The sequence below is a fragment of the Odocoileus virginianus genome, chromosome 15 (assembly GCF_023699985.2).
Source record: "Odocoileus virginianus isolate 20LAN1187 ecotype Illinois chromosome 15, Ovbor_1.2, whole genome shotgun sequence".
Lineage (NCBI taxonomy): Eukaryota > Metazoa > Chordata > Mammalia > Artiodactyla > Cervidae > Odocoileus > Odocoileus virginianus.
The window spans coordinates 616,755-640,142 of NC_069688.1; the positions used below are offsets into that span (position 1 = coordinate 616,755).

At 49.3% G+C, this 23,388-nt stretch overlaps 2 long non-coding RNA genes across 2 annotated transcripts; one reads left to right on the top strand and one right to left on the bottom strand.

The window, feature by feature from the left end:
* Positions 1–432: 432 nt before the first annotated feature.
* Positions 433–18,550, bottom strand: LOC139038423 (uncharacterized). Its single transcript, XR_011491380.1, has 3 exons — positions 18,166–18,550; positions 14,126–14,236; positions 433–673 (listed from the first exon to the last, which is right to left on the bottom strand). It is a non-coding gene; the product is annotated as an uncharacterized lncRNA (long non-coding RNA).
* LOC139038422 (uncharacterized) lies at positions 16,948–21,779 on the top strand. Its single transcript, XR_011491379.1, has 2 exons — positions 16,948–17,834; positions 19,258–21,779. It is a non-coding gene; the product is annotated as an uncharacterized lncRNA (long non-coding RNA).
* The last annotated feature ends 1,609 nt before the right edge of the window (positions 21,780–23,388 follow it).

Consider the following 23,388-nt stretch of genomic DNA (forward strand, 5'->3'; position numbering starts at 1 on the left):
AGCCCAGTGTTCTGGGGAAGCACCCCATCTCTGGGTGCCCCTGAAGGCTGGTGGATACACTGCAGTGAACACCTGGCAGTGTGGCTGGGGGGAGGTGCAGGGTCTGGGGGCACAAGAAAGAGAAATGTCTGCCAAAGAATGCAAGGGCTTGCAATTATGCAAAAATATGCAGAGGTGTGTATTGGTATAAAGAAATTAAAGGTTTTAAATAAATTAATTCATCATCTTAAAGGTTTTATGATGTTGTTTGAGAAATTAGGGCAAATCCTGAGCTTAGGGTCTGTTTGCTGAAATAAGCAGAAAATATATATAAACTTTTATCTCTAACAATGATTTCTCCCTGTACCAAATGGCCCTAGGTCTAGTTTAAAAATCTGAGAGTAATATGGCAGTTTTTATGTAGTCGGATGTTACAGTCTTGTGTGAGTCATTTTATTTTATTGCATAAGTTACATCAAGAGTAACGTCTAACATCTCTGGACGTCCAGTTTTCTGAAGCACCCTTGACTCGCTCTGCTTGTGGGAGCGTCTTGAGATGGTAACCTTAGAGGAGCACCCGGGGGCAGTGGCAGACGCAAGACGGGACATGTCCCTGTATGAGTCCTGGTGTCTTTCCACGGGCAGAAGAGGGCAAGTGGTCACGGGGCTGGTCCTCAGTTAATGCATAATAGTTCTTAAAAACATAGAAGTAAGTCAATCAATATTATTTAGTGTTAAAACTTTAAAATAATTCTTAAAATTAATGCTCAGATGAACTTTCCGAGTGGCCAAGGGCCCCCTCTGCACATCCCCTGAGCCACAAGGCTCATGAGAGGGACTGATGCCCAGGCTCACCCTCCACCCCAGACACAGTGAATGTGCATCTTTGTCCCTGGCCGCACATGCAGACCAGGACTCTCAGAGGGAAGGGACTTTGTGCGTCTGCAGTTTTCACAGTGGCCGTGAGTGTCCAGGAGTGGCGTTGAGCCTGGAGCCCTCCGGGGTGGGCATGGCTGGGGCTCCACCACCCTCCGCTGGTCCAACTGGCAGACTTGGCCACTCGGACCATTAGCCTCATTAAACTTGTCTCAGAACCAAAGAGCTTTAATTATTCTCCCAGGGAAACTAGCACGCCCCTCCCCACCACAGGCCCTGCAGAGGACAGGCAAAAAAGAAAATAACATGAAACACCACCCGTCTGTCAGGCTACCAACGAAGACAGACTGCTGACTCCAAGGGGAGCCAGTGCGAGGAGGTACTGAGTGTGGAACAGGCTGGTTCAGTTAATTGGTTCAGCTGTGACCTCTGGGTCCCGCAAAAGGTTGGGAGTGTTGACTACACAAGGCGGAAAAACCCCGTCAAGTTCACACAGTAATTGGTGGTGAACTCAGCGCCACCTGGGTGGTCTGTGAGCAGAGACTCCTGTGATGTCTGTCTGTTGAATCGGGACCTAAGAGAAAAGCTTCAGGGGCAGGAACCACGGGGGGCTGGAGAGACCCAGGGGATGGTGGGAGCCATGGGGGCCTGGGGACCCACGGGGGGTTGGGAGGAGCCACAGGGGAAGGGGACCCACGGGGGCTGGGAGGAGCCACAGGGGAAGGGGACCCACGGGGGCTGGGAGGAGCCACAGGGGAAGGGGACCCACGGGGGCTGGGAGGAGCCACAGGGAAAGGGGACACCCACGGGGGCTGGGAGGAGCCACAGGGGAATGGGGGCCCACGGGGGCTGGGAGGAGCCACAGGGGAAGGGGGACCCACGGGGGCTGGGAGGAGCCACAGGGGAAGGGGACCCATGGGGGCTGGGAGGAGCCACAGGGGGGCTGGGAGGAGCCACAGGGGAAGGGGGACCCACGGGGGCTGGGAGGAGCCACAGGGGGGCTGGGAGGAGCCACAGGGGAAGGGGGGACCCACGGGGGCTGGGAGGAGCCACAGAGGAAGGGGACCCATGGGGGGCTGGGAGGAGCCACAGGGGAAGGGGGGCCCACGGGGGGCTGGGAGGAGCCACAGGGGAAGGGGGGCCCACGGGGGGCTGGGAGGAGCCACAGGGGAAGGGGGACCCACGGGGGGCTGGGAGGAGCCACAGGGGAAGGGGGGCCCACGGGGGGCTGGGAGGAGCCACAGGGGAAGGGGGGCCCACGGGGGGCTGGTAGGAACCACAGGGGAAGGGGGACCCACAGAGGGGGGTCTGGGAGGAGCCAAGGGGAGGGGGACCCGCGGGGGCTGGGAGGAGCCACAGGGGAAGGGGACCCATGGGGGGCTGGGAGGAGCCACAGGGGAAGGGGGACCCACGGGGGCTGGGAGGAGCCACAGGGGAAGGGGGACCCACGGGGGCTGGGAGGAGTCACAGGGGGAGGGGGACCCACGGGGGCTGGGGAGCCACAGGGAGGGGGACCCGCGGGGGCTGGGGAGCCATGTCCCCAGCAGGGTGCAGGCTGCACCTGGTGCATCTGATTGGCTTGGCCATTCACCCTGAGGCGGTGGCCTTTCACAGCGGCCACAGCGCCCGTGCGGCTGGGATGAAAGTGCACGTGGTCGGTTTCCGGTGACACGCGTGCCAGTGATGACTGTCGAGACAGCTCTCAGGCGGCACTTGGTCTGGGGGCGGCTGGGATGAGTACTTCCTCCTGCTCTGGGAGTTTGGGGGCGGGGGCCTCCTCTGGCCTGGGGTCAGAAGGGCTACTTGCCCCCCTACACACACAGGTGGTCCCATCCTGACTGTGGAGTTACCGCTTGGGCTTCCTCTCAGTAACGAGGCCAGGGGCCCCGCTGGTGCCCACTCCTATACCCGACTGCCTACTCAACACCTCCACCCGGACGTGCAGGGTGCCCTCAACTCAAACCCAAAACCGACGTCAAAGACCCCCGACACACGTGGGCGGGCCCCGCGTCCCCGCCCCTGGTGAGGGCGCCCGCACCGTCTGGGAGCTCAGGCCAGCGCACCAGCTCCCACCCTTCTCCCCACCGAGACCTCCTGGGCGGAGCTGACGGCATTTGTCCTAAGTGCCCGCCGGGCGTCTCGGGTCCTCCCCCACCGTCCTCCCTGACCGCCCCTCGGGGCCCAGCGCAGGCTGGCTCTCCCCTGTTCCCTGAAACGCCGCTGCCCTCCTCGGCACTGAGCCCTGCTCTCCTCTGTCCGGGAGCTCGGAGACACGCTGACAGCCCCAGCGTCCACCCCACTCACCGTCTCCAGGCAGATTCCCAGCGTGTCCTGCCCAGGGCACCTCCTCTGACCCATCTGAGTCCTCACTCTTCATTCATCTCCCTTGGAAACCTTCCTTGAACCGCAGAATAGATTTGCTTCAGACATCTGCCGTGTGCTCCCCTGCCCGCTTGCCTTCATGGCTGCAAGCCCAGCCTTACCTTTGTCCCTTCGCAGTGTAATTTTGTTATGACAGAATACTGAAAGGTGATGTATTCATTCTTGAAATAAAATAAAGAGAAACCTAACCACTGGGCCTGGGGCACTTTCTCTGATTTTGTTTGAGGAAGGCTGAGCCCTGGTGGCCTTTCTTCTCTGTTTTCTTTCTCTCTAGGAGAGCTTTCTTCAGTTGCATATTTGATAATCGCTTATGATCGGAGTAATCAGAGTTCTTCCTTAGAAACATTTCTATGTTTTGAAAGCTTGGGTTTCTGTTCTCTGTCCTCCCTAGCAAATCGCTTCTCACGTGAGATTCAGGTATATATATATATGTAAATTGCAAGGAAGCCTCTCAAGGTGGCCCTGATCTGATTCTCCTCCATCTCATATCTTTTCCTCCCTGTTCCCACACAGTCCTTAATGCTGCATTTTGGGCTTCCCTGCAGCCTTAGCTTTCTCCCCCGCCCTTTCATCTCAGCTCATTCTCTCCCCGTGTCTGGCTGTCTCCTGATTTTGAGAGAGCCATGGCCTTTGGCACCTGACTGAGGTTGCCAGTTTTCTAGGATGTTTAATCGGTAACCCTTTCCCCAAAGTCTTCTCTTCTAGAACTTTGAAGAGGATGCCCTTTATTAATTAAAAGAGCAATCACAACATGTTTGCACAGAACATGCATGAAACACATGCACACTTAAGCAGCCACGATAAAGCATGTGCAGAACCACCATGCAGTTTAGGAGACAGAGCATCACTGGCCCCTTGCCACTCCATCTTCCCTCAACTCAGAGGTCACTGTCACCCTGGGTTTTGTAAGCATCTTCCTTCAGTTTGACCATCTATGCATATGTCCTAAACAACACACAGCTTAATGTCACCAGCTTTGAAGTTTATACAGATGGAAGCACATAACACGTAGTGCTTCCCTGGTAGCTCAGTTGGTAAAGAATCCACCTGCAATGCAGGAGACCCTGGTTTGATTCCTGGGTCAGGAAGATCCCCAGGAGAAGGGAAAGGCTACCCACTCCAGTATTCTGGCCTGGAGAAGTCCATGGATAGTCCATGGGGTCATAAAGAGTCGGACACGACCGAATGGCTTTCACTTTTCACAGAACATGTATACATGTATTCTTTTTGGACTTGCTTTTTCATCAACAGTATGTTGTGAGATTAATTTTCGGGATATTTACGGCTGCAGCCTGAGCTCTTAGAGGATCCTCTGCGTGAATCTGCCACATTGTGCACATTCTACTTATTTGGATGGGTAACCTGGTAATCAGATGTGGGTCTGGTTCACCTGTTCCATGTTCTACGCTTAGAGACTTGAACATGGAATTGGCAATAACTTCAGTTCAGTTCAGTTCAGTTCAGTTCAGTTCAGTCTCTCAGTCGTGTCTGACTCTTTGCAACCCCAGGCTTCCCTGTCCATCACCAGCTCCCAGAGCTTGCTCAAACTCATGTCCATCGAATCAATGAGGCCATCCAACCATCTCTTCCTCTATCGTCCCCTTCTCAAATTGCCTTCAATCTTTCCCAACATCAGAGCCTTTTCCAATGAGTCAGTTTTCATCGGGTGGCCAAAGTATTGCAGTTTTAACTTCAGCATCAGTCCTTCCAATGAAAATTCAGGACTGATTTCCTTTAGGATTGACTGGTTTGATCTCCTTGCAGTCCAAGGGACTCTCAAGAGTCTTCTCCAGCACCACAGTTCAAAAGCATCAGTTCTTCGGTGTTCAGTTCTCTTCATGGCTCAACTCTCACATCCAAACATGACTACCGGAAAAATCATATCTTTAACTAGATGGACCTTTGTCAGCAAAGTAATGTCTCTGCTTTTTAATATGCTGTCTGTATTGATCATATTTAATTTAATTTCGTGGCTGCAGTCATCATCTGCAGGGATTTTGTAGCCCCCCAAAATAGTCTCTCACCTTTTCCGTTGTTTCCCCATCTATTTGCCATGAAGTGATGAGACCAGATGCTATGATCTTAGTTTTTTGAACGTTGAGGTTTAAGCCAACTTTTTCACTGTTTTGTAAACTGGTTGCTTTTTAGAACAGTGGGAAATTTGGTGACTCCTCATTCCTACCATCATTTGATGCTGTTTGACTTTTGATTTTTGCCAATCTACTGGATGTGCAGTGGCATCTCACTGAGATCTCAATTTGCTTTTTCCTAATTTCTAACCAAATTCAGCACATTTTCATTTATAAGATTTGGGGATATTTTGGGTGAGATGTCTCAAAGTCTTTGCTCAGTTTTTCTATTTGAGAGGAGCTCTTTGTGTAAGAAATCACTCCTTGGTTGGTTAAATACAATGAAAATCTCTTGTCTTAGTTTGTGGTTTATTCTTTTATTTAAAAATTCAATTTGAATTCAATTTGATTCAATAAATCAGAGTTCTTTGATTTTATGCAAACAAATTAATAAATCTTTTCTTTTGGGTTTGAACATTTTTGTGTCTTATTTTAAAAATCTTAATGTTTTCTCATAGTGTTAGAATTTTGCATTCCTTAAGTCTTAAATCCACGTGAATTTTTTTTTTTTTTTTTTTTTTTTGCACGTAGTATAAGATAGGGATTCAATTTCATTTCTTTTCTGCCTGGACACCCAATTTTCCCAGCATGGTTTCTTGAAAAGCTCAATTTTTTTCCCTCTAATCTTCAATAATCTTCAACATTCAGACATGTCTATAAACTTGTGGGTCTGTTTCTGGGATGTATTCTGTTTTCCTGGTGTAATTTTTTTGCTCCTGAACAACGATCACTCACCCTAATCAAGCGTACAAAAGTCTAGTCAACTGAGAGAACAAGTCCGCCACCTATGTCATTAGCTTCCAGGAACTCACTGATCTCTGGCCCTTTGCATTTCCATATGTATTTCTGAATTAGTTTATCATATGTCATACCAAAAAATTAGAAAGATTTGTATTTGCACTGAATCAGTAAATTGGTTTTGGAGAGTTGACATCTTTCTGTACTCAATCTTCCAATCCATTAAAATGCAATGTTATTTATTTAGATTTTCATTAACAACTCACAATAAAATTAACTAATTTCACCCCAAATGTAGACAGTTCTCCAAATTTTATCCACAAAGTCCTTGTACATCTTTTACTGTATTGCTTCTCCATCTCAGACATCCCTGCCCCATCTGCTGTCCAGCGTCTTGGAAGCCATCACTCCCTGTGTGTGGTCCTCTGTCACATCGCTCTTCAGATGAGACCTTCCTGTGACTCCGTGCCTGGGGAGAGGAAGCCTCTCAGCCACTCTTCCTGCAGCGTCGTCTGTGGCTCCACCCCACCTGCCGCCGCTGCTTACCACCAGTCTCATCAAAGGCCTGTTGTTCTCACCAGTGATTTTCAAAGGACCAGCTCTGACTTTCCTGACTCTCTCTTACCTCTTTCCTAGTTCATCAATTTATCTTTTTATCTCTATTATTGATTTCTTCATCCTATTGCTCTATACTGGGTTTATTTTGTTATTTCCTCCCCTAACTTCTAACAATGGATGCTCAAGTCATTAATCTTCAGCTTTTCTTTTATCCTCCTGAGGATTGCTTCAGTTGCATCCCACAGGTTTTCCCTCATAATATTTTTATTTTCATTAAGTTCTAAACATTTTCCAAGTTTCATGGGAATTCCCTGGCAGTCCAGTGGTTAGGACCCAGGGCTCTCACTGCTGAGAGCTGGGGTTCCATGCCTGGTCAGGGAACTAAAATCCTAAAAGTCATGTGGTGTGACCTAAATAAATAAATATTTTCCAATTTGCATTATAGGCTTCCCAGGTGGTGCTAGTTGTAAAGAACCTGCCTGCCAGCACAGGAGACTTAAGATCCCTGGTTTCGGCAGGTTCGATCCCTGCGTTGGGAAGATCCCTTGGAGGAGTGCTGGGCAACCCACTCCAGTATTCTCTCCTGGAGAATCTCGTGGACGGAGGAGCCTGGTGGGATACAGCCTATAGGTTCACAAAGAGTCAGACATGACTGAAGTGACTTGGCATGAACGCATGCATGGATGTGCACACCTACTGTGCTTACTGCGGGCCCATCAGCCCCTAGCTGCAGGTCCATGGAGCGCCGTCCGCTCTGATCAGAGCACAGCGAGCATGTTTTCACTTTTCCTCTCTCCTACGTGGCCATCCCTTCTCCCACCCGGACCCCACCGTCCTTCAGAACTGTTCCACCCCCAGATCCCCAATTCCGGAACCCCAGGCGCGGAGTCTCCCACTCTGCCTGGCGCTTCCCGTCTGCTCCGTCTCCCCAGGTCTTCTTCGTCCTGGAAGGACCCCTGTCCTCCTGGCGCCTCTACTTTGCTCTGTCCCCAGGCTCCCCTGAGCTGTCCCACGCCCTTCTGGACTGATCTGCAGGAAGGAGCCAGGCGGAGAAGGGCCCTGGGGCCCGGAGGGAGTCAACCAGTGCCGCCAGGCGGGGAGGAGCTGAGGGAGCACCAGCCAGGCTCCTGCTGCCACCTCTCTGACCACGTCCAGCCAGGAGCTGGAGGCAGGGCGTCCTTGGATGCAGCTCACACAGCGTCCACAGTGAGGGCACCACGTGGTGGGAAGAGGGAGGAGGGGGTCCTGGGGGTAAAGAGAGCAGCCCCCGTTCCTGTGAGCCCACCACCTCCTGCTCAGGAGAGAGCTTGCCCTGGGCCTCCATTTCCTTCACTCCCTCCATCCCTGGTCCAGGCAGCCTCTACCCCACCTGCCCTTTGAGACAAATGGCTCAGGCTGACTCCCCTGGGACTGAAAGTGGATGACTTCCCTGCAGGCTGTTAAAATCAAATAGAATAAAGACCAGACCGGACAATCCCCTAAACAAACAAAACCATTTAAGCTGTGTGAGCAAAACTGAATTGAGCTTATTTCTGGAACATAAGCAAAATGTAGGTTATTTGTTGTAAATGCCTCTGGTAATGATCCAAGGAAGACTGAAGTCTTCTTCCTAAAATGGTAGAACATGGTCGCTTTCGACCAGCCCCCTGCTGCCAGAAGCCCCATTGTGAAAACCCACCTTGGATAAATAGCCACCACCTTTTCACTCCAGAGGTCACGCTGTAACCTCCGCCTTGGGCTCTGCTCAGCTCTGCGCAAACTCTTCCTAAAGACTAGCTGATCTGGTTTCAGTTTTCCCTGTTTCTGGGTTTAGACAAGACCCAGGCCTTCCCTGGCGGCTGGCTCAAAGGTGTTCCAGGCCACTCCCTCGCTCCCTAGGACACGCCCGTTCTCAGGTCTCCGTGAACCTTTTCCAGAATCTTCTCTGCCTTCTACGCCAGGTTTGTCCATATTCCACCTGTTTAGGAGTACATGGCGGAGCCTCCCCTGCCCTTCTCCACAGTCTCCCCTCTGGAAATCCCTAACCTCTGGCTTTGTAGTTGCGTCTGTTCTGATGACCTCAAACACCTCTCCCCTGGGATCAGCCACAGACCAGGTCCCCCCAGGGAGGCAGACGGCTGCCCACGAGCTGCAGGACTGTCTACAAACCAGGAAACAGAGAGAATTAGTGCCCGAGGGAGCCATCTCCTCCGTCTGCCCGGAGGCACCAGGAAGGGAAGAGTGACTAGGACCGCCAAGAGGAAGCCAGTCTTTGGGGAGGAGTGTGTGAACCCCCACAGCACACGGGGCAGGAGAGGAACAGGGCCCCCGCCCCGAGCTCGGCACGCCCCAGCACCCCGCCCATCAAGCACACTCCAGAGCTGGAGACGGTAGCATGTCCAGCTGCCCAGGGCACAGAGGCTGGAGGGGGCCAAGATAGGTCTGGGGGCGGCTGGGGGCAGAACAGAGAACACACAGCACAGAGGAGCTGCCCAGGATGGATCTGGACCTAACTAGCCTGACCAGACTCGGAATTTTACCTCTTGTTAGCTGTGTGACTTGTTAGGTCCCTTAACTTCTTCGTGCCTCAGTTTACTCATCTGTAAATTAGGACGGTGACCGTGAGGGTTAGATGAGCTAATGCATGTGGACAAGTCAGAGAGGACCCGGCACAAGAGCGTGTACTATGTTTTAGCTGTAATCAGTTGATTTCTCCCCTTGTCAAAGCCTCAGCCTCTCAAAGGCAGCCTGTCCCAACCCTGCTGAGGTCTCTTTTCAATAGTCCCTGGCCGCTCAATGTTTGCCACCCACCCATTCATACCACCATATATTTGATCAAACAGCCATCTATTTTATTGTCCAAACCAAAGCATTTCTGACAGGAAACAGGGACAATTGACAAGTATGTCATGGAAACACTTTTGAGCTGAGACACCTGGACAGACAAGGTACCCCGCCGTTCCCCTCCCATGCCAGCTGCCAGCACTCGGCATGGACCTGCCTCTATCTTGCCACCACCTCCTGCAAGCTAAAGAAATCTCATTTCATCTCATTAAGTAGTTAGAACTTAATCAATATAATACCTTCATTTGTAAATAGATAAGAAAGAAAGAGATGAGTTTCTAATAAAAATAGCTGCTCTTGACCATCCCTCCTTACCCCGTTCCCTGCCTTGAGCTAACCTCCTGGAATCCTTTTAGCTGAATCTCCTAATAACTGCATTCATATTTCAAATACAATTCTTCTCTCTTGCCTTATAACCTTTGTTTTCAGTTTTATGCATCATCAGTTGACCTCTGACAATAGTAGGTGAGGATTTAGCTCATCACCCCCCCTCCCTCACCAATCAAGGCACCAATATTTAATTTCTGTGACTCACATCATGGACTGATGCTCTGTGTCATTCCCACCAAATACAAAAGACCTGGACTGACTTCCCTCACTAGAAAATGATGACACTGCCCCCTTCAGAGCACCTACCCTTTCTACCAGCAGCATCCTTGGGGTTAAAGGCAACACAGTTCACATGTGGCTATAGGACTGTAATTAAGTCCCTGCACTTTGCCTCCAGGCTGCTTCTCAAATCTGGAAATATTGAGAAAATGCACACGGCATGTTCACGGAGAGTTTTTTTTTCTCTAGAATTTCCATTTGCCTTTTCTTCTCTGTTAACCGTTAACACATCTTCATCATCTTATGTTTTCAAAATCTTCATCCATGAAAGGATTCTGTTGAGTCCCTGCCCACTTATTTTTCCCTGGAGGCAGGCTCCAGGGCTTCCCACCTTCCACTGCATCCGAACAGTGGCCCAGGATGCCCACGGGGGCTTGACGTCCTGGGACCTGTCCTCTGATGTGAACCCCCCCCGCCCAGTGTGCCTGTGATCCTTCAGTCCTGCTTGATTCCTTTGTTTCACTGGAGAACATCCTCAAAGGTACAGAAAAGAGTGTACAGACACATTTCCAGAGGTGTTAATACTTGAATATTCTAGGAAGTGAGAGTTGATTGAAAATCTGCATGTTTCAGCAGTTTCTCTTTTCCACTTTCTGATATTGTGAGTGACCGCAGCCAGGAGCAGGGACCGGCCAGCAGCCCAGGGGCCAAACCTGGTGTGTCGCCTGTCTTGTGGGTCAGGCTTCACCGGAGCTCACCCACACCCACGTGTGGGCGTCCTGGGTAGGGTGGCTTTTCTCCGCGCAGGAGTTGTGACCATCTGCATGATCTGCAAGGCCTCAATACTGACTGTTTTGGCCCTGCCACAGAGCAGCACCAGGCGGAGAGCTGCCTGGATGAAGGGGGTGTCTCTATGCTGGGCCGTACGGAGCAGCACGTGCGATGTGCCCAGGCCACGGAGGAAGCAGATCTTGATTGTAGGTAACCCTAGTGTTAGTGTTATTCACTTAGCTGTGCCCAGCTCTTTGTGACCCCGTGGACTGTAGGCCTCCAGGCTCCTCTGTCCATGGGATTCTCCAGGCAAGAATACTGGAGTGGGTTGCCATCTCCTTCTCCAGGGGATCGTCCCAACCTAAGGATCAAACCCAGGTTTCCTGCATTGCAGGTGGATTCTTTACTGTCTGAGCCACTGGAACCTTAATTAACTTTACTTTAAGCCCCATGTCTGGCTAGTGGCTTCCACGCTGGACAGCTCTTTGGCTGGTTGAGGCTGGAGTCAGGCCTTTGGGAACAGTGGGCCATGGTGTGGTCTGCATGGACACAGGCTCTGAGGCAGCTTCACCAGGATGTGGGAGCCCTCAAAGACAGGTGTGGACCCCTGTCACCACCCTGGATAACCTTCTCCTGCCCAACTAGGGGACAGACAGCTCTGTCCTCCTCTCACACTGCGTGGAGACTAAAGGCAGGAAACCTGGGGTTTTCCTCTTCCTACCACGGCTGCCTTAGGGTTGAGCGTGGGGGGTAGTGCTGCCAGTCCAAAGCTCTGGGAAGAAGTTCTGTTTACCACTTGTTAGCACAGTGACCTTCACAGGCCACTTCTTTGACCTCTAGTGTCCATCTCACCAGATGGAGCAGCCTCCCTTGGGGTTCCAGGGAAGGCTGGGTAAACTGCTGGACCTACAGTGCCAGCACTTAATAAGTTCACAATAAACCAGGGGTTCCTGGGCTGCATTTCCCAGAAGTCCAGCTTGGTGTGAGGTCTGTTTATGTTGCTGTAAAACTCAAATTTAATAATGATGCTAGAGAAACGGTTTGTGAAGTGGAACTTAATAGATTCCTGAGGATATTTGATATGTAAGTGTGTGGTGGTCAGTATTCAATTAAAGGGATGTGTCTTTCCAGCTTCCCTGATTATGAAAGGATGAAGCCCTCTATCTTCGTGTGCTGTTCCCTAACCACACTTGTTACCAGTGGCCCGGTGTCAGCATGCACACACTTGCACACGCATGCACAACCACAGTCCACCCCCCTGGGGCTCTGCTGACAGTCCTCCAGGGAACCCCTCATCCCGTAGTACACACCTGCTTCCCTCAGGCTCCGAAGCTGGCCAAGCTGTGCTGAGGCTTATCCAGGGAGCCCCACCCACGACCCCCATTCCCTTTGGGTTTTTATGTCACTTGGGATGCGTGTAAAGGTAAGTGACAAGCATTTTGCTCTCCATTTCCAAGAAGAGGTGAAAAATGAATAAATAGGTGGCAAAACTGACAAGGCATCTGTCCCTGGCGGGTTTGTCTGTAATTAAAAGTCACCCAGTTTGAGTTTCACCCAATGCAGCTGCCTGCCCCCTGAAACTTTTAGAGTGCCTGCGTGCTAATGAGAGCACCAGTTAATTACTTGCAAAATGATTAAGAAATCATACTGGGACAATTGATGGATCTCGGCAGGGAGCCCATCAGACATCTCCTAGGCCTCCCATCCTGGGAGCTCCTTGCTGGCTGGCAGTCTCATTCCTGAAGGGTGGCAGTGACATGGCTGGCAGCAGCAGGCTGGGGCTCCAGGCTCAGCCGTGGGGCATCAAAGCCCTGTAGAGGTCAAGACTACCTCCCCATCCCTGTAGGACCACCTCTGCTTATCCTGCTCCCAGCAAGTTCCAGGATTTCGAGAGGGCCCCGGCACCTTGCTACCCCTCGGCTGCTTCCTGGGAGGGTAACCCCTGCCACTCCCCACCAGCCCTCCCCCCCAAGGCTATCTCCTGCTCTGCTGGGTAAGGACTGCTGTCAGGGGCTCTGGCAGTGGAACAAGGCTATTTCCTGGGCCTGCGCCTTGAGCCTGCTCACGGGGGTCAGAGAGCACAGCTCCGGGGAGGGTGCCGCCCAGACCTGCCCAGGAATGCCTGCTCACCCGCCCAGGGGCTGGGCTGCATCTGAGCTGTCCAGTGCCTGGAGGTGAGGGGGAAAGGTAAGGGTGGGGAGGGGGTGGCCCCTGAGAGGAGAGGGAGAGCAGGTGGGCTGTGGGCTTTGATTGCACCTGGGGCTCCGCAGAGCTTGCTTTGTTCCCATCGCAGAGGGAGTGAGGGTCTTCCTGCTCCACTCGGCCCCGGCGCTGGTGAGGGGCTTGTCCTCACTCCCCGACAGCAAGGCTCAAAGCCAGGCTCCACGGATGGAGACTTCTGGCCACCCCCCTTCTTCCTGAAGACTTTCTAGAGCGACCCTGAGAAGATGGAGTTAACAGCCACTCTGTACCCGCTCGCCGCATGCTGGGAGGGAGGTGGGTGGAGGGATCCCACCTTCTCCCAGGTGCCAGCCCTGTCCCTCCTTCGCCAGCTGCTCCTGCTGTCCTGCGAGGTGACAGGAGCGTTCTCAGATCCAGGCTCTGGGCCAGCGGGGAAGAGCCGAACGGGTCTCAAGCTGCAAGTCAACGACACTCAGCAGTTTCCTGGGAGACACTCGGCTCTGGGACACACCAGCAATTCAGAAGAAAATTCAAAGCCACATGTGCACACGTGCACACACACACACACTCTCTCGCACACTCACCTTTCTTTCTAATCAGCATCCCAGCCGACAAGCCCTGACGTGGGCTGATTTAAAACCTGCCCTGTTTGAAGCCATCGCTGCAGCGGTTTTCTTTGATTTTGCTTCTAATTATGAAGCCGCTCAGCGGGAGGCCTGCAGCTGTCCTGCTCGCCCTTCCCAGCTCTGAAAGGCTGTGGCTGTCACACGTCCCCACCCATGACTGCCACTCTGGGGCCCAGGGGACAGAGCGGGGGGGACTTGCCACAGGAAGCCCTCCAGCTGAGGGGAGCACAGTGACACCCCTCCTCCCTGAGCCCGGCTCTGTCCTACATCCCAGGCATATATCCTCTAGTCTCCCCGAAGATCGCAGCAGGGCACGGCAGCCCTGCCTCTGGGGAGCTCTTGAGAGCTCTGGAAACGCCTGGCATGTGTCCCTCCTGTCCTGATTCTGGAGCTTACAGTTTGCAGAGTGTGTACCAGCCACGATTCCACTTCACCCTTGCAGCATCTCCATCTCGCACTGCGCAGGCAGGACACGGGGCACCAGGTCCAGAAGCTGCCAAATAATGAGCATACCTGAGCTGTTCGGGGTCCAGACTCAGGAGTCTTCCCTGCTTCCTGACCTGCTGCCGAAGCTCTCACACCCACGAGCCCACTCCCGCAAGTTCAGGCTCCAGACCTCCTTTGCTGGGGTGGAAGGGAAAAGGGATAGGCATGTCAGGGGGAGGAAAGAAGGCTGCCCAAACAAGGTGCTCCTGTATTTTTCTACAATTAACATTTAAATTTTTTTATTTTGAAATCATTATGGATTCATAGGAAGTTGCAAAGAGTACAGAGAAGTCCCATGTGCCCTTTCTTCAGTCTCCACCGATGGTCGTGTCCTTTGACACAGGCAGGATAATGAAGACATAGGGTACTCCATCACAGCCAGGAGCTGGACCCTGGAGCGACATGCGTGAAGCTGTTCAACACCTAATCACACGTGTCCCCCCCGTGTGACCCCCTGGGGTCAGGCTACAGGATGGCTCCAGCTCCACAAAGCCCCCACCCCAACTCCCACACTGACCCTTGGCAACCACTAATCTGTTTTTCCATCTCTGATTTTCAAGCATGTTATGTTCTTCATGCAGTATGTAACCTTTAGAGGTCGGTTTATTTTTACTCAGCAAAATGTCACTGGAATCCAGCCAAACTGTGGTGTGCCTCAGTAGTTTGTGTCTCTTTATGAGTAGTGAATCGTGGAGTGGACCGGCCAGGCCAGAATTTGTTCCAAACCTTCTCTTACAGAGGGTCATTTTGGTTGTTTCCAGTTTGGGGCACTTACGAACAAAGCTGCTATAAACAACTGTATACAGGTATCTATATGGACCCAAGTTCTCAGTTCTCTGGGATAAATGTCCAAGAATGCAGTTTCTGGGTTGTGTGGTCTGTGTCTGATTGGATTTTTAGGAACTATACTGGCTTACATTCCCACCAGAAGCGTCTGAGATTCAGTGGTCTCACCAGCATTTTATTCAGGTGTCCTCATCAGCATTAGGTACCGTGTGTGTGTACATTGTGTATGTAATGCCAGCTGTCCTAACAGGTGCAGAGTGGTTTCTCCCTGTGGCCTTAATTTGCATCTCCCCAGTGGGGAGTGGCGTTGAACATCTTACGTCTTCCATCTGTGTACCCTTTTGATGCTGCTGATGCTATGTCTCTTCAGCTGTGTCCGACTCTTATGTGACCCTATGGACAACAGCCCACCAGTCTCCTCTGTCCATGGGATTCTCCAGGCAAGAATACTGGAGTGGATTGCCATACCCTCCTCCAAGGGATCTTCCTGACCCAGGGATCGAACCTGCATCTCTTACATCTCCTACATTGGCAGGCAGGTTCTTTACCACTAACTTCACCTGGGAAGCCCATACACACTCTTGAGGGAATGGTTTCTTCACTTCCTTTGCCATTTTTTATTTGATGTGTTGGTTTGCTTACTGATAAACTTTGAGAGATTTCTGTATATTTTAGAGAGTACTGTGTTAGTTATGTGTTTTTGCTGCCATCCATAGTTTATCTTTTCATTCCCTTGACAACACTGTTTGCAGAGCATGAGTTTTTAGTTTTGATGAGGTCCAGTTTTATTAATTTTTTTCTTTTATGGATCATATTTTCTGTGTCATGTCTAAGAACTCTTCATCAAGTAATAGGTCTGGGAAATTTTCTCCTAGGTGTTCTTCAAAAAGTCTCACAGTTTTACACTTGGCATTTGAATCTATGATCATTTGGATTTGATTCTATGTAAGGTGTGAGGTATCGGTTGAGGGCTGTTTAGTTTTTATCTGTGGATATCCAAGTACTCTAGGACTATTGTTTAAGAAACTCTTTCCCCCATGGAATCGCTTTTGCTTTTTTGTCAAAAATCAGTTGAGTATATTTGAGAGGGTATATTTCTGGGTTTCCTGTTCTGTTCCACTAATCTGTGTCCCCTTCTTTACCAGTACCACACAGTCTTGTTTAAAACACAATAAGTCTTGAAATCAGGTAGGCTGATTCCTCTGGTTCACTCTTCTCTTTCAAAATTGTTTTAGTTATTCTAGTTTATCAGACTTTGCATACAAATTTGAGAATGAACTTATTTATATCTATAGAAAAAACTTCCTGGGATTTTGATAGGAATTGTGCTAAACCTGCATATCAGTTTGGGGAAAATTAATGTCTTTAGTCTGTTGACTATTCCAATCCATGAACATGGTATTTGTCTCCATTTACTTAGATCTTTTAAATTTCCTTCATTAGCATTTGTGTGGCTTTCAGCATACAGTTTCTGTACATGTCGTTATTAGATTTACAACTACATTTTTTGAATAATTATAAGTGGTTTTGTATTTTTAATCTCACTTTCCACATATTCACTGCTTGTATTTAAAATATATTTATTTTCGTATGTTGATCTTATAGCCTATGACCTTGCTAAACACACTTAGTAACTCTAGGAGGTTTTCCCCTTTTTCTTCATGATCTTCTTTTATCCCTTTTAAAGTAGTAGAGTCCTTGGGATTCTATATTGACACTTTCATGTTATCTACATTTAGATCCAGTTTTGTTTCTTCCTTCCCAATGCATACAGCTTTCTGTCTTATCTCTCTGTCTAGACCTCTAGTACCATGTTGACCAGCAGTAATGAGAGTGGACATCCTCATCTTATTTCCAGTATCAGGGGAGGAATACTCATTCTTCCACCACTAATTATGATGCTAACTGATGTAGATGTTAGATGAAAACCTCAGTTTCTTCCAGGGAAGACACAGCATCTGCTGGGAAAGCAAATGAAGGGCCTGCCTTAGGGTCAGGTAAGGAGGCCTGGAAGACACCTGGGCTTGGATCTGAGGGAGGAGCATCCAGCCAGAAGGGATCAAGTGAGGCAGCACATTGGTGAGGGTCCTCAGAGTCTTTGAAGGGCCCTGGGGTGGGAGAGAGTGCAGGGCAGGCAGGGAGATGGAGGGCAGCCAGCAAGGGAGGGTGTGGAAGGAGGGGAGCTTGACAGGCAGGTGAGGCTGGACTCTGCCTCCATCCGAGACCGCATTAAAGGTACAGCTTTATCCCAGGGACGGCGAGTGGGACGGAGCACAGGGCAGCAGCGGTGAGATCAGCTCACAGGTCACTACCATTTGTTAAAGGCAAAGGTGGCTCAGGACGTGGAAGTGAGCAGTGGGAAGAAGACTGGGTATAAAACCATTTAGGGGGTGAAGTCCACAAGCTGTGATGGATCAGAAGTTGGGGTGGCAGCTAGGGAGGTGCTGTGAGCCTGCTCTTTTGATCAGCGCCCTGTTTCCCGGGAAAGCGGCATGTTAACCGCAGTGAGGAGCTTCTGCACCCAGCACCCTCCTCATTCACAACACCCACACGCCGAGCCTCGAATAGCACAACACTCTGCAGTCTGGAGGGTTCTGGATGGCCATCGCCCCTGGCCATCCTGCTCATGCTCCTCAGGGGCCCCCGCAGCCAGGCCCCCTCCCTGGCCCCAGCCCCTGACCTTTCAGGGAGCGGTTGTGCTCTCAGGGTTCCCAGGACCAGTTCCACTGGGGCAGGCTGCAGTGCCTCTCCCCGCACCGTCCCATGCCTGGCCTGGCCTCTCTCAGGTCTCCGGGTGTCCAACTGTGGATGCTCGTCCTCTCTGGATTACCTGGGTTCTTGCCTTCGGAGAAGCAGAAGTCTTCAGGCATCTGTCGTTTGACATGCGGTACAGGCTCCTGCGTGCTGCTGCTTTCATGCCTGTCTGCAGTGCGTCTGATGTCCCCAGGAGGTAAGCTCTGTCACGTTGTTCCTTTCTCAGCCCCCCACAGACGCCACTAAGCTGCTACGCCCGGCGACTGAGTTTTAGCTAAACTGGATTTTCTGGGATTGAAGTGTGTGGTTCTGTAGAGCATCAGGCCCAGAGAAGCAGAAGAAAGATGGCTAGCTGAACCCAGGTTGGTGGAGGAGGTGGGTGGGCTCCCTAAAGCCCGGGGCGGGGGTGCAGATGAAGGGAAGTGTGGGAACTGGCAAAATCAGAACCTGCAGGAATATGGTGGCGGCTGGGCGTCAGCGGGATCCAGGTGCGGTAATCAGAGGGAGGCTGGCTTGGGGGTGCTCACCTGGTGTTGGAGGTTGAGGCGGCAGACGGAGGGAGGCGAGGTGACTCAGACGCAGTGTGTTCCCTAGACTGCTGGAGCTCAGAAGAGCTCAGAGGAGCGCCCGTGGGTTGGTGCTGAGTCTTGTTCTGCAGCGCTGGAACAGGGGCTCCCAGAAGCCGGGCTCAGCCCCTGGCCCTGCTGATGCCACTGCGGGGGGTGACTGTGCTGGGGTAATACCCCAAGGCCGGCAAAGAGCTCTGCAGTCCCTCGTCCCCACTGGCAGCAACAAAGAGCAGTCAGATGCCCAGGGCCTGGGGGTGGTGCTTGCCAATCCCAGCCCCAGGGTCACAGAGCAAAGCAGGAGAGTTTGGACTTGGAGCCAAGAGACACAGGGAAACCAGCTTTGCATTGACAGGAAGGGAACTGGGGCTAGTTGATAGCTCATTTTTTTTTTACTTTTTGCAGTGAATTAAAAACAAACACCCACATCTACCCACCCAAATTAATTTTTCCTCATTTTGCTCCAGATATTTAAAATATAAAGGAAATGAACAATTCTGATCAGGCTGAAGTCTCCTTCACTGTCCTCAAGCTCAGGGAAGAATTCCTCTCTCAGCCATGAGGATAAACTGCCGGCAGTTTTCTTTATATTAATGCTGTGACGTATATATCAATGAAAAACCCATGTTATTGCCTTGGGGTTTTTAAAAAATCATATAAGAGTGAATTATAAATCAAGACTTACTATGAAGTCATGGTAATTAACATTCTCTCCTGCTGTATGTATTCTGAAACATTTTTTTTTCATTCAAAATGTGCCTTTGAAATCTAGCCACATCATTCATTATGTCTGTAGTTTACTAAGATCTTGTAGCTATATCAGAATGTATTCAAATGGACCCCCTGACGTGTGGATTAATGCTTGACTTCACCTGTTAGAAACAATGCCACAGTGAAAATTCCATGCATTTATCTCAGCACTCTTTCAGATTTCCATAAGATTCTATATTCGTCTAGGTAGGTTTGATGAGTCAGATGTTTGAACAGCTACATTTTTATTTGCTTAAATTTATTTTTAATCTGCATACAGTAACACTCACTCTTTGTGTCCAGTTTAGCAGATTTTGACAAGTCTTCATCACATTCAGGAGCCTATCAACCCCAAATTCCTGCTCCTGCTTCTCCGTGGTCCACTGTTTGCCGCACCTCTACCCCGGGCAACCACGGGTCTCTTTATCCATGTACGTTTGCTTCTTCTCGAATGTCGTATAAATGGAATAGCAGAGTGTGGGGCATTTGGGGTTCGGCTTCCTTCACTAGCATCCTGCCTCTGGAACTCACCCCAGTGCTCAAGAGCATCCAGCTCATTCCTGCTTGGTCCTGAAGAGGACCCTGCAGTACAGAGGGACCCATTGTGTTTATTCCTCCACCCAAGAGAGGCTATTTGGGGATTTTTGGTGATGGCAATAAGCATTCACATATAGGTTTACATAGGTTTAGTGAAAATGTCGGCTTTCATTTCTCTCGGGAAAAGGCGTAAGAGTGGGATTGCTGGGCCATACTACAAGCATACACTTGACTACTTAGGGAAATATCAAATTGTGTTTCTGAAGTTGAGACGCTGCTGCACCACTTACACTCCCACCAGTGATGAATTCAGGACGCCAGGTGCCCTGCATCCTTGCGAGAACTTGATGTTGTTGGGTAAATATGGAGATCCAGCCAGTCCACACTGAAGGAGATCAGTCCTGGGTGTTCATTGGAACGACTGATGCTGAAGCTGAAACTCCAGTACTTTGGCCACCTCATGCGAAGACTTGACCCATTGGAAAAACCCTGATGCTGGGAAGGATTGGGGGCAGGAGGAGAAGGGGACGACAGAGGATGAGATGGCTGGATGGCATCACTGACTCGATGGACATGAGTTTGAGTAAACTTTGGGAGTTGGTGATGGACAGGGAGGCCTGGCGTGCTGCGATTCATGGGGTCGCAAAGAGTTGGACATGACTGAGAGACTGAACTGAACTGAACTGGACACATGCATACTAAGTCACTCAGTCATGCCCAGCTCTTAGGAACCCTATGGACTGTAGCCTGCCAAGCTCCTCCGCTGATAGGAGTCTCCAGGCAAGAATACTGGAATGGGTTGCCATGCCCTCCTCCAGGGGATCTTCCCGACCCAGGGATCAAATTCATGTCTCTTACGTCTCGTGCATGGGCAGGCGGGATCTTTACCACTGAGCCACCAGGGAGGCCCTATGTACACTCACTTTAATAGATGTGTACTGTTTACTTAGGCTGATTTTAATTTGTATATCTCTACGGGTGACTAATGTTGAGTGTATTTTCTTCTGTTTATTTGTCACCAGTACATTTTCTTAGGTAAAATATTCATATTTCTGGCCCATTTTTATTGGTTTACTATTTTCTTCTTATTAAATTATGACAGTGCTTTATATGGGCCATGGTTGACTCCTAGCCTAACCCAAGGTCAGAAAGGTTTTTCTCTTATGTTTCCTTATAGAAGTTTTAGACTTTGCATTCACTTTCATGTCTGCAGTCCATGTTGGGTTAATTTGGGGGTAACATGAGTTAAGGGTAAAGATTAAATTTTTGCATGGCTATTGTTTTAGCACCATTTGTAGAAATTCTCCATTGCCAAGGCAAATGCTTTTGCACTTTCTAAGACTCACTAGACTACATTTGTGTGGGTCAGTTTCTGGACTCTTCACTCTGCATCATGGTTCAATGCTTATAAGATGTTGTTTTCAGTAAATTATCCAGTTTTAGCAGAAAAGTTAGAAATAATTACCAAGCCCACCGTTACTGGAAGCAAAGGTCCCCTGAGTTTACCTGTTTTACCTGTAATGGCTCGTCACGCGTGGTCGTTTTCCAGGTGTTCACTGTCACAGATACTAAGCAGCAAAGTGCCTGGTCCCCCGTGCATCCGCCTGATGGGCGCCTTGGGCTCTGGTGCTCGGTGGGGCATTCCCTCCCTGTTATCACCCACATGGGGCTTTCACACGCCTGGAATCACAGTACGGGCATTGAGGGGTTAGACGCCAGGAGTGCTAGGTGTAGGGGTGAGCCTGCGATCTGGGGTCAGCACGCATATGAAGGGCTGCTCTGCACCTCACACAGCTTTCAAATGTCCCATCTGAGCATTCATGTTGGGGAACCTGGTTATGCAATTTAGTATCTAAATAAAAGTATTTTCGGTAGAAAGATTGGATATAAACTGAACGTTTATGTGGAACTTGCCAGTAATGCAATTACTCTATAAATACAGCTTAGATCAGAGGGTATTTTATTCAGAACTTTACCAGAGTCCTTCACCATTTCAGCCAATCATGTCACCAAAGATGTTTGAGCAGTGCCACCATATTGGAGCCTCTCTAAAAATGTCAGCTCTGCGGACCACGAAGCCTCTCTCCCAGGCACCCACACAGCGCACCTGTACTAGTCCACGCTTACATCACTATTGACAGTGATCATACACACACATTCATGCCAGTGTTTTTACTTAGTCTTATTTCAGCACGTTGTATGCATAGGAAAGTGTAGATGTTATTCAGCTAAATATTTCAAATACAGACTTGCTCATTCTAAGAAAATAAAAGCATCTGACACCTTCATTGAGTCTCTCATTTCACTGTGCCTGAGCATGAATATATGGAATTACATACCGTTCTATTGTAAATTCCTCTCCTTTTATTTCTATTTCACATATAGGTAGGGCATTACATTGATTTTAAAAAAAAATAATATGTGATGGTTAGGTTATAATGCCAATGATTTTCACGTCAAGAGAGTAGCGGGGTGTTACCCAGTATTTATAATGAGCAGGGCTTGCTGGGTCTGGAGGAGCAGAAGTAGAATTTCAGGCAAAAGGGCCGCCCACATGTTCACCCTCACTGGGCTCGCCGGGCTGCTGTCCACGGTGCTGAAACAACGATGCTTTCCGCGGCACAGCAAGCCGCCTCCTTCCCAGAGTCCACATCCTCTTTAGCCCTCGCACCGCTGTCTTTCTTTTATAATGCTTATGCGTGGTATCTATAGTTTAGTTTGCACGTCCCTAGTGGTACTGAGTTTATACATCATTCCCCGCTGTTAACCAGTTGGGAATCCCCCTTGGTGACTTGAAGTTCACATCCTTTGTCCATTTTTCTATTGTATCATTTTTTGGTTGTTGTTCAGTTGTTAAGTCATGTTCAACTCTTTGTGACCCCAGGGGCTGCAGCACACCAGGCTTCTCTGTTCCTCACTGTCTCCCAGAGTTTGCTCAAATTCATGTCCATTGAGTCAAAGATGCTATCTAACCATCTCATTCTCTGCCACTCCCTTCTCCTTTTGCCTTCAATCTCTTCCCAGCATCAACTTCTTTCCCAATGACTTAAGTCTTCACATCAGGCGGTTAAAGTATTACTTTATTCTTAATTGATTGCTGCAGGTTATTTACAAATCTGGATACTGGAGTTTTTCCCATGTGCTGAAAATTGTTCCATGCCTGCTGCTGCACTTCTGTTTGTTGGTTTATTGGGTAGCAAAGTTTTTCATTTGTTGTAGTTACTTTCATCAATCTTTGCTTTGAGTATTGCTTTCTTTGGGTTTTGCCTAAGAAATTATTTCTTATTCTTGGGTTGTAATAAAAATATTACATAATTCTTTTAAGGAGTTTTAAAGACTTTTTAAAAACTCTCATTTCTGTTTTTAATCATGTGGAATTCACTATATTGTGTAGAGTAAAGGCGGGAATCTAATTATTTTCTTTTCTGATGAAAAGTTCCCATAGTAAGCCATCCATCCATTCTTCACTGATTTGTAACACTGCCTCTATAATTCATTAAATTCACAAATGTACATCATCTTGTTTCAAAGCTATTCTGTAGGGCTTTTTTGTTGTTCCACTGATCTATCTGTGATATATCTGTGTAATTTGCTGTAACAGTATAGTCAGTTTTATTTTCTATGTTTTCATAATACTTTTTAACATCTGGTGTTCAAGTCTTCCCTCTGTAAACTTATTTTCTTAAAGATTATTCTTGGACTTTTACTCCAAATGAATTTTGGAATTGGCTTGTCAATTTTCACTAATAGCACAATTGGAATTTTGATTGAGATACCATTGAGTGTATTAATTAATTTGGAAAGAATTGTAATTTTTACAATAGTAAGTCTACCCATCCATGAAAATCTATTTAATCAAGTCTTCTATTACATTCTTCAATAAATTTTGTAATTTCT